This window comes from Rhinolophus sinicus, chromosome X, assembly GCF_036562045.2.
Source record: "Rhinolophus sinicus isolate RSC01 chromosome X, ASM3656204v1, whole genome shotgun sequence".
Lineage (NCBI taxonomy): Eukaryota > Metazoa > Chordata > Mammalia > Chiroptera > Rhinolophidae > Rhinolophus > Rhinolophus sinicus.
In genome coordinates, this window is record NC_133768.1 from 45703784 (window position 1) to 45718540 (window position 14757).

The 14757-nt window shown below is 45.5% G+C and overlaps 1 protein-coding gene across 5 annotated transcripts in view; it reads left to right on the forward strand.

Moving 5' to 3' along the window:
* ARHGEF9 (Cdc42 guanine nucleotide exchange factor 9) overlaps nucleotides 1-14757 on the forward strand; it is a 185155-nt gene that overhangs the window by 35337 nt on the left and 135061 nt on the right. The window lies entirely within an intron of this gene.

Genomic DNA, 14757 nt, shown 5'->3' on the forward strand with positions numbered 1-14757 from the left:
CATTGAGCTGGCAGTTGATGACTGTCCTTTGAATCTCAATTTGCTGTCCAGGGTTCACAGTTTCCAATTTGGAAGGAAGCCACCTTTGAAATATTTCTTAAAGTATTAAATGTCAGTTTCTTTGGAATCATGGAATGGGACATAAAAAGCGTTCTCTGATCTTTATGAATTGGCAAGAGAAGACATTGACGAGCTGTTATTGGGTTCCTTTTTCAAAAGACTGTACTCCTGGATTTGAGTTTGGGGATTTTCTGTGTGTGTCCTCCAAAAAACAAAAGCCAGCTCTTCACCCACTGTGAGAATAATAGTATTTGGATATGCCTCTTTGGGATAATCTCATTTGCAATGATGTTCTTGAACTATATTTTAAACAGAACTTGCTAGTGCTAATGAGAAAGTGGTGGTTTTTGTTTGCTTCCTTGTTTGTTCTTTAAGGTCAGAGGTATCTTTAATTGAAAGATTCCCATAAAAAAAATTAAAGTATGTGTCTTGCTAAGTAGAGTTTTGAGCACCCCCTATCACCTCCCAAAAAGTCTAGATGGAATGGGGTGAGAGCTCCGGAAATCATGAGCTAGAAACAACATTCCAATTTGACATATATTTGCATGTCTGTATCAGATGGTAGTGGTGGTAGTTGATGTTATTATTGCCGTCATTATTTTCATATTTCGGTTTCCCCTGAGGAAGCTCTTGGCAAAGCCAGGGAAAAAAAGTCTCTGACGCCAATGTGCTTAATACGTGTTTTTCCTCCTCCCCCACCTGCTGATGTAGGCAGGTCTTCCTCATTCCATTGCTTACCTGACTTGAAATAGTGCCATTTCTGGCTCACGTAGGAATGAATCAGGGCGCATAGCCATCCACACGCATGTTCCCCCTACACCCATGTGAGTGGCTGCAAATGTGTGATGTGCAAATTTGCTGGCATTGTGCTGTCAAGTTCCATGTCTGTTTTTTAATCTCTGTGGAACTGATTATGAAAGGAGAGGGGCTGTGAAGGGGGCTCTTGAAATGGTCCTAACCCTCAGGACCCAGAGTATTATTTAATGGCGTCAGAAGAGGTTTTGAGTCTCGAGGTGTGCTCTTGTTAGCTCGGCGTGGATGAGAAGCTGATTTTTTTATTCGGTTGGTACCAAGGTGTTAGCATGATCTGGGAAGTCTGCTGGCATCGATTCTTATTTACTCTTTTGTCCTTTTGTGGGGGCTGCCTGGGTTGAACTGAGAACGTGTTTCTTGGCAAAGAGACTCTCGTGAGACCCCCCCCCTTAACTCCAGCAATATTATCTAAAATAAGTTTATATTTTGACTGGGCACTGTGTTTTGAGACCGCATTGAAGAGTGAGGAAAGGCTCTAGGCTGGGCACTAAAGACCTGGGTGCTTTCTGTTCAGTGGCTGTTTGACCTTGGGTAATTTTTTTTCCTTCTCAGTGGGTTTGGGATTTCCTGTGACATTGACATTTTGGGATGGTTAGAATAGGTGACCTCTAAGTTCTTGGATTCTGTGATTTTGGGTGCCCATAGGCACTTGAAATCAGAGGGGGATGAACTGTAAAGACAAGTGAAAAGGAAAATGAAATGTTAATCAAGGAGTGATGGGAGGTGGGAGTGAAATACCTGGTTGCTGGTATCTGGAGAAACTCGTTTTACCTAAGAGATTTTTCACCTAGCTACCATGGGAAGAAGACTACTACAACAATGGAATTTTTCCCCACTAAGGGGAGAAGCGTTCTTTAAAGCTGGTCTTTGAGCTAGGTTTATGAAAAAGTAGTGTCATGAAATGCCACAGCCTTTATGACTGGGTGCCTGACAGGTCCTTGGCAGAAAGCCTTTGGAAATGTATGTGTGTAGGTGGTGTGACAGTATGTTTGTGGGTGTGTGTGCACACCCTTCTATGTGTATGTGTGTGTGTGGGGGTGAGTCTATACTCCTGAATGTGTATGGGGGTTGGTTGTGCTAGGAATGAGGAAAAACAGAAGGGCATGCACTGAGTTCCACAGTTCTGAATGGCCTCCTTGTGCTAGAGACTGTAAGGATTTGACTGGTGCTAGGATGGATGGGTGTTCCCCCTATCAATCATCCTGCTGACCCCACAACCCCTCACACGAAAGGGGTAGCTTGAATGAGCCCTTCCATCAGTAATTTAGCTGGCGGAATGGGTAAGCGTTTTTTAGATTAATTTATCTCTAGGCAAATAAGGGGATGTTGCTAGCCAGATGGCAGGCCATCCTAGAGCAGCTAAAAGGGAGTTTGGGGAGTAGAGAATCAAAGTTGGCAGTGTGACTTTTTACTTGTGTGAATCCTAAAGGTTTGGTATTTCTCCTTCAGACTTGTGAGGGTATGCAAAAAGAGAAGAGTGGGAGAAAATGAAAAATGCAGCCAGAGGAGTAAGAATCCTGTGTATTTTGAGGGGTTTTTTCCTTCACTCTCCTGCCTCTTTTCTTCATCTTCCTCCTTCTCCCTTTCCTCCCTCCCCTGATACAGCCTCCTCTCCCTTCTGTAAGTAGGTAGGTAAGAAAGAAGAGGGCTTTTCCGCTCTGATTTGTCCTAACTTTTCCCAACAAAGTTCCTTATTTATTTTCCCCCCTCCCTGACTCCTTTGGGTAGAGGATATCTTTTGCTACTAAGAGGGGCAAAATTCCAGTTTGGGAATTTTGGCTTCCAGATCCCCACCAGGGTATTCAAGAAAATGACCTCAACTGGTATCCTAGCAACCCCTGCATCACCCAGCTCCTGCTGAGCTCCAGCGCCCACCCTTTAAAAGTCCAGGCACCAAGGCCTCTGGAGAAAGGGGGCTTGAGCCCAACAGGACTTGGAGAGATGCTTTGGGGGAGAGGACATAGAAAGGGCAAGATCCTCATTGCCTAGAAATGCGTAGAAATCATGTCCACAGAAGGCATCCAGAGCCTAGCCTTGCCCCAACCATGGGGGCTGTTTATTGGAAACCTGGATTCAAATCCCTCTCCAGTCACTGCCTTCTCCTTAAGATTAAATGAGCCATTACACAACCCAGTTTAGTAGAAGAGGTTTGCATGCCCAGAAAAATATATTTTTTTCACTCTGATTTTTGGCTGAGGCAAGGAGGAATTGAAGGGGTAGTGTGGTGGGAACAAACTGAACAATGCTTTTCCCCATTGAGACAGCTTCTATTTGTGAGAACCTGCAGCCTCTGCTTGTGCAGTGTGCCCCAATATTGTTTGTGGCTTAGGGAGCCTCTGCCCAGCCTAGCTGCAGTGTAGGATTTGGGTGGTTTTGTTTCTATTTTGTTGGTCTCTAAGTAGTTTTTGATAGGAAAGGCTGGACAAATTGGGAATGCCATTTTAATTGTGGGACTAGTGAAGAGGGTTTCAGCCCTGGCTCACATTCTGTCATGGGTGGGGGGGAGAGAGAGAAAGAGAGAGAGAGAGTGGGAGGGAGGGAGGGAGGAAGGGAGGGAGGGAGAGAGAGAGGGAGAGATTAAGTAGCTAGGGAGCTGAGGGATCCCAGTGAGCCTGTGGGTGAGGTGCTCTTCTGCCCTGTGGTGAAGCCCAGATTGAGAATGCTTGGCTGTGACTGGAGGGTACACTCTGGCAGTTGCAGGGATGGTGCCAAATCATGTCCTCCTCCTAGCCTTTGTCTGCCATCTTGGCCTCTGCTCCCCTTGGCCTGTGGAGTGCTTGCTTTGGACAGGGATATGAGTGGGAATTGAGCCTATTCTCCCAAAATAACTGCCTCCTCAGAAGACCTCCCACGAAGCATCTGGATCCAGCCCCAGTGGGATGGAGATAGAGAATCTTAGACTCTCTAGCTCTTATTTCTAGCTTTGCAACTTGTTCTAGGCCAACTGAGTCTCTTCCTTTCCAAGAATCCTTGATCAAAGCTTAGCTCTTCTGATATCTGCCCAGAGTGTCTCCTGTCATTAGGTGGGTCTACCTCTCAAGAGTATTTAGTTCATTGTGCTTTGTCCTGGCACAGAAGTACAAAGTGGAAACACTAGAAGGGAGAAGGACCCAGAAGACAGAGAAGACTCAGGAAACAGTCCTATAATGGCAGTATTAATAATCCCTTGTCAGTGCATGGGCCTATAGTGTTTACAAAGCAATTTCATTCACATCCTAATTTTGGGCGTCACATCAGCCTTGTGAAGTGGGGAGAGATGATTGTTATTCCCAGTTTTACAGATGAGGGAAGGTCAGAGAGATTGGTGGGATGAGAGTGGGTCTGCTTTTCAGACAGAGGAGGGAGAGTCAGAGTTGATCATTCCCAGCTAGTGTGAAGCTGAATTGAGTCAGGTGGAGAGAGGCATGTGAGTATCCCCTGAAGTCATACTGACTTCCTCAGCTACTCACTTATATTTTTAGTTTTTTTCATACCATTCATTTGTATAGCAGTTTTGCACAGAATTCTTTAAGAAAGTGCTGCCTTTTAATCTTTTATTTATTTATTTATTTATTTAGTTAGTTAGTTAGTTAGTTTCAGGTGTACAAAACAATGTAATAGACATTTATCATGTATATCCCTCACAAAGTGATAACCCCCCTCCCCCATCTATTACCCCTCTGACATCGCACACAGCCATCTCCTTAATGAGACCAGTGTCCATCGGATACCCTACAAAATCTTTACAACATTATCGATTACATTCCCCAAATTGATTTTCGTATCCTCGTGGCCATCTTGTGGTTACCAATTGTGCTTTCTAATCCCCTCACCTTGCTAAGTGAAATAAGTCAGACAGAGAAAGACAAATACCATATGATCTCACTTATATGTGAAATCTAAAGAAAAGAATAAATGAGTGAACTAATCAGAAACAGTCTCAGAGACAGCGAGGAAAAACTGAGGGCTGCCTTTTAATCTTGACTATACATCAGCATTCCCTTTAGTCTTATGAAAACTCACTATTTCAGATCTTCAAGGAGAAAGGCAGTGTGAATTGATGAAGCTTAAACTATAGAATGTTTTGAAGGAACTGCAGTTTTCATATAATTGTCCTTCCTTTGGAAGCACTCTTATTTTTCTATATTTCTTTAAAAATGTGCTGCCCAGAAATGATCATGCTACTCAGGTGCCACCTGATCAGGATCAAGTACAAAGGGACTTAGATCTGTCTGTGAAATATCTAATAATGCAGCCTTGTACTGGATTTTAACCCTCACTGAAATTCAGATCAGCTGGGGAGTTTTTTAAATACCCATTCCAGGTCCTCACTCTGGGAGTTAATTAGCATGGGTTTGGTCCCTGGCAGATTTTTTTCTTTTAATTTTAAATTTAAGGCTCCTGAGGTGTTTCAAATGTGCTGCCAGGGTGAAAAGCCACTGTCTTAGCCTTTTGGGCTATAGACTCAAACTCTTTGCTGTCTAGTCCAGTCCTCTACTTTCTTGTGAAATTGGACTTTTGAAGCAAACTCATTAAATTTTATTTTGTTTGGTTAGTCCATTCCAGCTTTTCATGGGTTTTAAAATTTTTTCTTCATATCGTGCAACAAATTAGAGTCCGTTCTAGCATTGCATCAGTGAAACTTTATTTTCTTTGGTTGGTCTATTGTAGCATTTTTTTTGGAGGGGGTTAATTTTTTTCAAGCCATGAAACATTAACACTCTTCTAGCATTGCATAATTTGAAAACTGAGTAAGTATCATTCAGGAAATGTTCGATGTGATGAGGTTAATACTAGCTCCTCTGGTATCTCACCAGAGCTGCCTCTTGGAACCTGTTAATTTTTGTATATATCTGGTCAATCAGTGCAGAATCCACTGGGCTCTACCATCATCTCCTACCAATGTGTTAATGAGGATAACGTGGCCTGATAGACTTGTATCCTTCGTAGACGTCAAGATGTATACTAGGTTCATAGCAATCATCTACCAACCAAGCTGGTGACATCATCAGAAGGAGTATGAGTCATTTGGCATCTTACTCCTGGTAAATCATGTTGCAGGCTCCAGGGTTCCCTGTTTTCTTTCAATACCCACAAACTCATATGTTTCTTAACTGGGTCCAGAATTCGCCTGAGGGTCAGTGCTACAACTGTACATTTTGTGTACCAGTTTCTTTTCCCTCTTTGGAAAAGCAGGACAGCATAGATAAAGCTTTAAAACAATATACAAAGAGTTCAGGAAACTCTGCATGTTTCCCTTGGTTGGCTGAGCTGTTTCCATTAACCCAGTGGTTCTTAGTCCTGGCCGCACATTGGAATCACCTGGGGATTTAATAAGATTAACAACAGTTTCCAGAATCTCTGAGGGAGATCTGATTGAGTTGGTCATGGTGAGGCCCTGGCATCAGTATTTTTTAAAAGCTCCCTGAGGTGACGGGAATATTCAGCCAGGAATGAGAATGACTGCTCTGTTCAAAGGAAATGTCAGCTCAGCCTGAATCTGGCTTACTGCACACGTGAATAGGCAGGCTTCACAGATGGTGAAATTTTATTCTAGGATTGTGGGGGCCTTGACAAATTCTAGGGGCTTGTGCCCACTCTAAAAAGGAGGACTCAGCCGTGGAGAGTGAACAGTCTGGGGACCTATTTGGATTTTTTTTTAAATTTTATTTTATTAAGTTATCAGCTGTGGGATTCTTTGAATCCTTCAAGAAAAAAAGTCAGTTCCTACGTGTTTACTATACTAGTGGGGAAGATTCTGTTTATTTGCTGGGTGACTTTGGGTAAATTACTTCTCCGCTGTGAAATTTGGTTTCCTAATCTGCAAAATATGGTTAGGTGGGTTAGATAGCTTCCAAGATTTCTCCGAGCTCTAATGATCTGTGCTTACTTTGTGATTAATACTAATGATCAAAATTATTAAGAATATTATTATTCAAAGCTATCAGGTAATCTAAAGATCCCTTTCAGCAAGTTTGGAATGCAGAGGGTGATGTAGGGGGTAATAGAATTGCCTTCCTATTTTTGACTTAGGTTTCTTCTAGAACAACTGAACTATAGGTTGTATTCATTGAACGCACACTAGCTGCCAGCAGGGAAGGGGGCCCTACAGTGAGCTGAGTGGAAGTGGATGACAGTTTGGGATTTAGCATTTGTTAAAGAGACATGTTGTATGGATAACTGAGAATTGCCTCTTATAGATAAAATGCCCACCTCATAGTTCTGGGAAAGCCTAGGAGGCAAGGGGCTGTCTGCTTTGACAGCCCAGAGCCCCTTCCGGCAGTATTTTAAGCAGCCGTTCATTTAGTTAATACTACTACTGTTAATAAGAATTTCAACAATTAAAGTTCCCTAGTTATTTCATTGTCTCCTCCCCCAAAACTGGAAGTAGTTGAGGAAACTGAGGCATAGAGAAATTAAGTGACTTACTCAAGGTCACACAGTCAGGAAGTGGTAGTTCTTGGCCTAAAACCCAGCCAGGCCTTTTGACACCACATCTTGCAGTTCTTTCAGTGTAGCCTGCATAGTCGACTGTGTGGTCAGAATGTGGTCGTGACTTTGGGAAGTGAAGGGGTTCCACTAACGGAGGTAGAACTCAGGAGGAAACTTTGAGGAAAGGAGCAAAGGGGAAACCTGGAGGAAAGGGAAAGGTTAAGGGAGGGCTGTGTCTGAGCTAAGTTCTTTTTTGCCTTCATCACTCTTCTGTGCTAGTTTTAGGCCCCTGACAGGAATTGGGCGTTTGGTCTTTGAGCATCAAAGTCAAGAGTTGATATCAGAGAACAGGGAAAGTTGTGCGTGCATGACAGAAGAAGAGCATATAGAAGGCAGCCCTTCAGAAGGAGTAAAAAACACTGGTAATGGCCTTGGGACCCCTGGGAGCAAGCTGTGAACTACCTTGCTGCCAGAACTTGATCAAGCCCCTTCCCCACTAGGCCTCAGTTCATGTCACTAGAATGAGCTCTGGATTCAATAGAAGACTCATGTTCTCGAATGAAATTTGAGCCAGAAGCTTCTATATAAAACAGGAAAAAAGCAGAACTAATCTAGTTGAAATGGGCCTAGGACAGAGGTGGAGGAGTTCTGGGTAACTATCTTGCTAATGTAAACCTTAGTCATTAGGGTAATGGGAATTAGGAGAGTGGTGATGGCTGTGACCAGCTCAGCCAGACTGCTTGGAAGATAGGACAGCCTTGGATTGGGGAACGGGGAGCTTTCATTTAAGTGGCCAGGATTCACAGAGAAGCATATAGAGGCAGAGATTAGAGTACCTTGGAGATCTGCAGCATGCCTCTCCTCTTCCTATTTTACAAGCGAGTAAACTAAGACACTGAAGGGGAAAGGGACTTGTCTAAGGTTGCAGTGATGGGCCTGGGATCTAACTCCTCAAATCGAGCCCTTGCCTCTTTTAACCCACTTTTTCTGCTATAGGGTGCTGGCTCTATGCTTCCCCAGCTGGATCAGATACCTGAGTGCTCTCTCAGGCTTAGTTGGAGAATGCGAGCTGACAGAGAGGCTGGGAGAACAAGAGTATCCTGTAACCTCCTGGAGGGGAGCAGGCCTGTCAGCAGCCCTTGGGTGCCAGGCATTGAGACGGCAGTGGGGGGAGCACAGAATTTCTTGCAGACTATATTCTCCTGAGGCAGGGAGGCCTGGATGCAGCCCTGTGCTGCTAGGGCCATCTGCCCTCAGGGCCCAGAGTAGGCCAGCACTGAGCTTCCGAAGACAGTTCTGGGAATGGTTCTGGCAGCTCTGATCTCTCTGTCTGCCTGCCTTCATTAGAGGAGGGGAAACCATGCACCTCCATTCCCATCTGGCTGCAGGAAGGATGTGCTGAGAGCCCACCCCCCACCCCCACAGAGTGTGGTGCCTAAAGGCAGCTGCTACTTTTAGCTGTACCTCCCACAGCCTCTCCTCCGCCCACTGCCTTCCTCCTCTTTGTGAACCCTGCTCTTGGCAGGAGAGCTGGGCAGTGGGTGCTTTGGCATTGAAAGAGGCATGGGGGAGCCAGGTGTCCCACAAAGAGGCTGTGATAGGCCTGGCATGGTGGAAGGGCTCAGAAGAAAGGCAAAATGATGAAACTGCTTTGTGGTTACAGCCCAAAGGGAGTGGAGGGATTTATTAACTTCATTTCAACATTGGCAACCGCTGAGGTACTTTTCTTGAGAATCCAGGTTGAACTGCTCAGGAGGATTCAGGAAGATTTATTGGACAGAACATACATAGATAGTTTCTCTACTTGAATTTAGAGAAAAGCAACTGTAGATGGTGGATGCTCACTTTATTCTTGACTCTCCCTCTTGAATACTTCATACTGGATTTTGCATATTGCCTCACTTGATCTTTTCTGTGGCCCTGTAAAGTAGGCAGGGCAGGGATTATCTTCATTTTACAGAAGAGAAAAATGAAGCTCAAAGCCTTGTCATACAGTGGTTGATAGGGGCTCAAGCTCTGGAAGTTACAGTGCCATTTAAGGTAATTCTGGACAGCTATATCTTCTAGAAAAGGGGTTTTGCAGCTGTCGTGAGTCTGATTCCTTCATTGTAAAGGCTAGAGAACTTGGCCCAGAAGAGAAAGGACTCTCCCAAGGAAACAATGTGTTTGTCGTAGTACAGAAGTTAGACCATTGCCTTGCAGGGATGTGATTTGCTAGCCCCATGTGGCTTGCAAGCTGCTCTTGTCTTTCAGGAGTGGTGAAGGAAGCCTGTATGATGTGATGGAAAGCAAAGGGTCACTGAACTAATAATTTGTCATTTTTTAGCCCTGTGACCTTGGGCAAGTCACTTAGCCTCTGAGTTGGTTTTCTTCTCTGTTAATTGGGGCTGATCTGTGTGAACTCTCTGAAGCAGCAATCTCTGGGTGACTGCCACAGTGTAGGGGCCTGACTTTTGATAGGCTCTCTGTAAAGGTTTCATTAATGAAAGACAGATGCCAATAAAGAAGGGCTGCAAATATGAACTCAGTCGCTGGTTGACCTTGCACAAATCCCATTGTCTCTCCATCACAGCATGGAGCACTGTTATACCCAGCATGGAAGGGTAGAAACTCTGTGACCCAACCCATGTCTTCCATTCTTGGTGGGAAGCTGGGATTTGTTCTTTATAAGAAGCTTCCTTTTATTTACCCTCAGCTCCATTCCCCCACCTGGCCACACACATGTTGCTGTGAATAGCAGACTAGCTTTCTCTCTCTCCTTATCTCCTGCAAAGCTAAAAAAGGAGATTGGAAGAAAGCCAAAGTTAATTGTGTTTTTATTTAGTGCCTTCTCAAGTCCATCAAGCCAGAACCACCTAGGCACTTGGCAATTAAAAACCAATTTTTGGCCCCCAGGTCCTTGGCTAGAATTTGTGATGAACATTACTGGATTTTCATGATATGATTAAGAGTTGTGTTAGAAATATTAGGTTGGTGCAAAAGTAATTGTGGTTTTGCAATTTTTTTTTCCCCTTCTTCCGCCTCACCCCCCACTCCAGTTCAAGCCATTGTTTCTCAGGCTGGTTGTGTAGGATACAGCTCCCTGGCCCATGCTGGTATTATGAGCCTTTCGCTCCCACCGGCTGAGGCAGTCGGTTGCCAGTGGTTGGTCAGCAGCTCATAGCAGCTCATGGCAGCTCTCACCGGCTGCCGGCTGCTCACGTTGGCCACTGGCCACTCATGGCAGCACACTGTAGCTCACGGCAGCACAAGCAGCCCGCGGCAGCTCACGCAGACCTTTGGCTGCTCACAGCAGCCCAGCTCAAGGGAGAGCCGTTGTTCACAATCTTAGCTGTAGAAGAGGGCGCAGCTCACTGGCCCATGTGGGAATTGAACCGGCGAACTCGGTGTTAGGAGCATGGTGCTCCAAACACTTGAGCCACTGGGCCGGCCCAGGTTTTGCAGTTTTAAACTTTTTAAACCACAATTACTTTTGTACCAACCTAATAGCAGGCTCTTGACAAATGACCTACTTAGAACAAATATACACTCTTCACTTTTATCTGCATCATTTTGTTTGGAAAATTCTCATTGCTCCGGGGCTAGGGTGAGAAGATATGGACTATTGTATAGTCTTACTGCCACATTGGTCTTTCCCCTGCAACCCTATGAAGTGAGCAAGACCGGGATTATTCTCCCCATTTTTATGGCTAAGGAAACTTAGGGAATTGCTTTGATTGACTCAGATCAGTGCTGCCTCTTAAAAGCAGTTGTTTGCTAGAAAGAGCATAGTACATCAAGATAGCTGTTATCAACCCACCCATACTAAGAGGCTTGGGTAAGTGGCCTGCAATTTACTTCTATCTAGGTTTTGTTATGAAAGTTAGTCAAGATAGCAGAGAATACTAGGCAGATCCCACTATACTACTCTGGCTAGGTTGGCGTTGAACCACTAATTAGCAATTCATATGCATCTATTTGACTTAGGGTAAGTCTACCCAGATATATCATCCTGGGATGCATAAGAGGCCTTGCCAAATACAGAAGAGTGGCCCTAGATTCTATGGCCTTTCATCCCCTATTTGGAGGTTTGCTCTTTGTAGATTTATCTGGTTATGTTCTTAAAAACTAGACCTTGAGCCTAAAAAGCTGGCTTATTACCATTACTAGTTTCCATAGTCATCCCAAAGGATGGGGAAGAATGCTTTGGATAAATCCTATCTCATTTTGCCTGAGCTTTGGTGAAGATTGTATGCCTTTGGGATGTTTATCCCTTTTACTCTAAGTGGCTCAGGACACTGAGTAAATGAGTATGGAATGACAGATTTAGGGAGGCAACCAGTAGCTTGCCCAGGGCTGGCTAGAGGGGACTTGGCTAGGATAAGACATCTGTAGGTGCTATTCACACACATGTATCTGTGCACTTTTTGTGGTGATGGTGGTGGTGCAAGGGACCAGAGTTAGTCCATGGCACTTAAACTGAGAAAGTCACCAAATGAGAATGAGAAAGAAACTGTAAGATCATTGAGCCCACTCCCTCACAGTACTGCTGGCTTAGGGAAAGGCAAAGACTTGCCCAAAGTCTCAGAGTTAGTCCATGACCCTTGTCCTGTATCTCTATTCAGCCTTGGGGTGCTAGAGTTCATGGTTGTGAGGCCCCTTGGATAAATGGAGTGGTGGCTAATCCTCTTGGGAAAAGCATCTATGGCCATCACATTCAGGTGACAGATGAAATGTGAACCCAGATCCTTTGATCTGCTTAGGAACAGATTGACCCAAGTGTCTTAGAGGAGAGCTGTTAGAAACAAATTGTGGGAAAGGAAAATTGGTTCAGCCTTGCTGTCTACCTATGTCCTCCACATACACTATAGGTCACATATGATGCATATTTACCCACTCAGCTACATGGGGTATGTTTAGGATACACATGGGACATGTGTGGGGTTTATTTTTACATTAACGCATTTGGAGCACACACATTCAGTTAACCATGGGGCACACTCACACATACTCCGCACAGGCAGGGTACATATGCATAGATACATGAGACATACTGATGCAAATATGTGTGTGTAGACACACATAGATGCAAATACTGCACACCCGTAGGGCACATACACATAGGACATATACATGTAGGGCACACTGAGATACACAGTCAGGTGTGTCCTACCAGGACACACACTCCTATCCCTGAGATACACACTCCTAAGGACTTACTCGGACAAAGAACCCTCCCCCCATGAGATACATTTGAACACACCTATGGGACACACATGTCCCATAGCCCTGTGTGACACACTGATGCGGAACACATTACCCATAGGGCTGTCTGGCTGTCCCAGTCTTCCAAGTGGTCATGACAGGGCACTGGCCCCATCTGCTGGGCCTCTGTCAGTTTGCTCTGGCTCCCCCTTCCTTTACTTTTGAAATCAGGCCTCAGAGAGCAGTGAACTCAGGAATAAAATGGATACTTAAGGTGGCATGAGTTATAGCAGGCTCCTCAAGGTGAGTAAACTTAGACCTGAGCTCTCAGATGTTAACAGGCAGATGGAGAAAAAAGGGGAAGACAAATTGACACTCAGCAAGGTAGAAAGCTTGAGCCTGCTGTTCCATCCCCGGATCCACTTACAAACCATTATGGAATGATATGATTGTGAAGTAATGTCCTAGAAAACGTAAAGTAACTGAATATTAAAGTTCCTTTTTTTGGCAATGAAGTAACAAGTTGGACCTGAGCAAGTGTATCTAAATTGTGGGTGGGAGGGTGGCAGGTGAAGTAGCAGGACAAATAAAGTGGGGCAGAGTCTCCGACCCTGTTGGGTCAGTTGTGGGTGGAGAGAACAGCCACATCTTTAATGGCCACAGCCCCTCCCCTAGGCATAACAGCTTGGGCCATCTGGCCCCACTAATGAGGGCCTGCTATTTTTAGTTTCTCAAGCTGGAAACCAGGTGTGGGACAGAACCCCAGAGAGCAGTTTCCAGGCTCTCGGCCTCACATAGAAAGGTGCTGGCTCAGGTAGTAAATGGCCATCAACTGTGATTGGATGGCCATCAGCTGTGGCTAGTTGGCCATCAGCTGTAAGCAGTTAGCCAATTGGCCACTAATATAACTGCTGCGGCTGCGCTGGGGACTGGGAGGTTGGTCGGCTCGCAGAAAAGCGGGCAGCAGGTCGCACGTCGTGTGACTCCATCCTCCAGTGAGACTATAGTACCACCAGTGAGACTATAGTGGTATGACTCCCCTACCTATGGCTCCGTGGGTGTTCCTTTTTGGCCTCACCATATCCTGCATTCTTATGTGGGGAGCGGGAACTGAGACACTGCAGGCCGCCCTGCATGACACCAGGTCGGGGTGTCCTGGGGATGCCTTTGTGGCCCTTGGCACCAAAGGCTGGAGCTGGAAGGAGGGGACCCTAGACTGGGTCTATGTGAAGTGGGAAACAATGAGATAGATGGCCAGAGTGTGGGAGGTCTACTTTGGAGCAGCATCCTTGCCCTAGTCTGTTATGGGTGACTGTGACAGCCTCATGCCAGTTTCTCAGCTTTGGACATGAGATCAAGAATTCTAGTTGCTACTCTGCCACTTAGGGTGTGCTTCAGTCAGGTCCCCCTCCTCTGTCTGGTACTTATTTGGTCTGTTGGTAAAATAGCCCATACTGCTCCCAGATGCTGGCAAGGCTCAGAGAGGCTGAGTTGAGGAAATGCTTTGCAGATGTACTTGTCCTTCACCTACAAAGCTGTACCTCCTCTATCTCCTAATCTGGTCTTGGTGCCCACTAACAATCGGGCCTGACTCCTATGGGAGTAGTCATGGAAAGAAAAGGCCAAAGAGGGGGCTAAGGGAAGGCAAGCTAATGGGGTCAGGTTGGCCAAAGTTATGCTGGGGTGATACCCACCTATACAGATGCTTTTCAATGCCGTGCAAAGCCTCTCCCAGAAAACAGGTTTACGACATTTAGGTGATCATAGAAGTTTGGAACTCTAGGTAGTGAGGGAAAGAAGGGGGAATCAGGAGCAGGGACTTCTTCCTAAAAGTCCTGCCACCTGCCAGAGGAAGCAGTCTAGAGTGCCAGTTTGGACCCTGAGAGAGTGCTCAGGGTCCCCAGTTTTGTGCTCAGGGTCATTTCACCTGTGTTGTTGAAGGGGGTGGGTCAGGAACTAGACCATGTAGCTCAAGTTCAGATTTCTCCTCACACCATACATTGTGGGCAAAGTTCTGAGCCTCAGCTTTCTGAGTTTAACTGTAAAGTCTCAGGATCGTTGGGTATAAGAATTTATGACTGAAGGATGTGAAAGGCGCCTTGTAAAATGTTGAACTGTTTGGCTGTTTGGGTTGTTAAGAGTTCCATTGTTGTGCGGGAGACCCTGCTCGCTGCGCCATTTGTCGTGAGGGAGACCCTGCTCGCTGCGCCATTTTTCAGGTGGGGCGGCCTGCAGGGTCTCTGCTCCCGCTCCCCACACAAGAACGCAGGATATGGTGAGGCCAAAAAG